At 48.6% G+C, this 2,808-nt stretch overlaps 1 long non-coding RNA gene across 1 annotated transcript in view; it reads right to left on the bottom strand.

The window, feature by feature from the left end:
* Nucleotides 1-237: 237 nt before the first annotated feature.
* LOC123521242 overlaps nucleotides 238-2,808 on the bottom strand; it is a 9,361-nt gene continuing 6,790 nt past the window's right edge. Inside the window, exon 3 of the long non-coding RNA XR_006679715.1 lies at nucleotides 238-1,033. This is a non-coding gene — a long non-coding RNA (uncharacterized LOC123521242). The remainder of the gene's footprint in view (nucleotides 1,034-2,808) is intronic.

The raw sequence follows: 2,808 nt of genomic DNA, 5'->3' as shown, positions 1-2,808 counted from the left end.
ATCTTCTGTAAGCTTTTCATGAAAGCAAGTATCCATTAAGACCATGTCATAAGAACTAATTGTTCTTACACTAGGGCAACGATTAAGTGCAAGTCCCAAATCTATTCCTATATCTATGGTTTATATATATATCTCTGGTTTACTTTAGAGGCATAATTATCATTTTATGATAGAGAACAGTATAAATTATCCTCATGAGGCATAAGGTAATTTTACGGATATGCCTAGTGCCCATGAACTTTACCATCACCTTTATTTGTACATCTTAAAAAACACTTCAGAGAGGGTTCCGGTCAAGATGTCACCAAGGTAAGCAGACAATACGGGGAGCTCCGTTGAGTCTGGGGCCGGGGAGGTCAAGTGGAAGTGTCCAGGAGGGTGCCTTGTCCGGCATCTGCTTTATTTCAAGCCCCAGAAAGCTGGGTCCATATATCAGGGATTTCCCACCGGCGGTGTGACTCTTGTGCTCCCTGCCATCAGCCAGTGCCTCCCCCCACTCAACCCCTGGCCTGGTCGCTGCCCCAGGACAGTTATTGTGTAGAGCTCCCCAAGGCCGGGCCTGACCACCACATAGCAGCTGTCCACTCGTGGCTCCCACCTGGGGGCGATGCGCCTGTCTCCCACAGTTCCCCTCTCTCCACGGGGCTAGTAACGATTCCGCCTGCAAGCTCTGGTCCCTCCAGGCAGCTGCCCAGGGCCCCAGGGCCGAACCTGCAGCTGGTCTGTGTGCCTGCGGCTAGGTGCACCCAGCACCAGTGCTTGGGTCACCTCCACCCCCACACAGTCACTTCTGCACTGACAACTGGGGCACAGGCCCCACCACTTCCAGGGAGCCTCAGCATATCTTAGCCCGGCATCTCACTATCCACAGGGAGTGGCGCCCACACTACCCGCCCACCATTTCTCCTCCTTGGCAGCTTCTAGCAGCCCCTGCTTTTCCCAGGGAGCGGCGGGAAGTCCACGTGAAATCGCTCAGAGCCGTGTGGAAGCAGACTCAGACCAGGAAGCCGCTGGGCCTAAATCTGATGTGGATCTGCCAAAAAAGAAAAGAAAAAAGAAATTTTCAGAAGGTTGCTTGGAGTAATACAGGAGATGAGGGAAGCTACACAGACTAAGGATGCAAAGATAGAGGGGATGACGTCCGCAATAGAGGGGATGACGTCCATGCCCCAAAGGGAAATACAGGAGCTAATGGACGAAGTAGCAGAAGCTGCACACAAGATCACTAATCTCACGAACAGAGTACAGGAGGCTGAGAACTGTATCAGGGATCTCGAAGGCAATCAGGCAGACCTCAGAAAATGAAAAAGACAATCAAACAAGATAATAAAAGAGGCGGAAGAAAACCTGATATTAATGACTGATGCTATAAAAAGGAACAACATCCAAATTATTGTCCTACCAGAAGAAGACACAGCGAAGAAGTCAACAGCTAAATTATCAAGAGAAAATCCTAAGAGCGTCAAGACAAAGGAAGGCAGTCACATACAATGGCTCTCAGGTAAGAATATGCTCAGACCTATCAACAGAAACCATGAAGAGAAGGAGAGAGTGGACTAACATCTTCCAAAAGCTTAAAGAAAACATCGCCTCCCCTCGAATCCTTTACCCTGAAAAATTATCTATTAAGATAGGTAAGTGTGATCAGCATGGTAGGTATAGAAGAGAAGCCACCTACATCATAGCATTTGGCTTGAGATACAGGGAATTGGGAGGAGGTTCAACCAAACCCAAGGAGGTACATGTTGGTCCAACAGAATAATGGAAAAGGAGGGAGGGGGCCGAGAGAAAAGCGGGGGTTGACAGTGAAATGATGATGGAGGGAACAGGGCACTAATCCACCAGGCGAGAGTACTGGTCTTGTCTCCACAGAATCAGGAGCGGGCATGCAAAACCTACCATGATGCATCAAACCAGGAGGACAGCGTGGCCACATGGAATGATGCATGAAAAGAGAGATACAGGGCTGGCCCCAACCAGAACCAAACTGCTCCCTCCCTGGAAGTGGGAGTGGTGGAGAGCAGAACTGAACTTACAGGGTGGGGAGAGGGGCCAGCATGTCACCCCACACGGAGGCAGGCCGGGAGGGAGGAAGAGAAAGTCAGACTGGACCCCATACTGGCACACCAGGCTTAGGGGATGACGTCCCTGCTGGGAGCTAATTGGAAGATGGGACTAGGCAAACGACAATAGCACGTGTCATGCTGTCCCTTACTGGAACAAACTGAGACAGAGGACATTTCTGGGGCAGCAGCGCGGTCTGAACCCCCCAAAACGGAGTGAATCAAGAAAGGAGCATACCTGGATAAACAATCTGGAGGAGAGAACAACAGGACCGATGGTTCCAGGGGACATGGAACAGGGGGAGGTGGGGGAAAGGAAGTGGGTGTAAACAACCCCAGGGACAAGGAAACATCAAGTGTTCCAAAAGTGATGGCAAGGAGGGAATAAGAGGCTGGATAAGGCTTGATCAAAGGCAATATAACTGAGAAGAATTACTGAAACCCAAATGAAGGCAGAGCATGATAGTGGGACAAGAGGAAAGTAAAGGAAAATAGAGGAAAGAACTAGGAGGTAAAGAGCATTTATAGAGGTCCAAATACAGATATGTACATATGTAAATATACTTATTTATAATATTGGGGAAATAGATCTATGTGCATATATTTATAGGTGTAGTATTAAGGAAGCAGATGGACATTGGGCCTCCAATCAAGTACTCCCTCAATGCAAGAACACTTTGTTCTATTAAACTGGCATTCCATGATGCTCACTTTCCTGATACGATTGCTGAAGACAAATGGGTGC

This window comes from Echinops telfairi, unplaced genomic scaffold, assembly GCF_000313985.2.
Source record: "Echinops telfairi isolate 266 unplaced genomic scaffold, ASM31398v2 ScPeMD7_6;HRSCAF=24_0, whole genome shotgun sequence".
NCBI classification, from domain to species: Eukaryota; Metazoa; Chordata; class Mammalia; order Afrosoricida; family Tenrecidae; genus Echinops; species Echinops telfairi.
The sequence above is the reverse complement of the archived record's forward strand: the minus strand, read 5'-3'. Positions and strand labels throughout refer to the sequence as shown.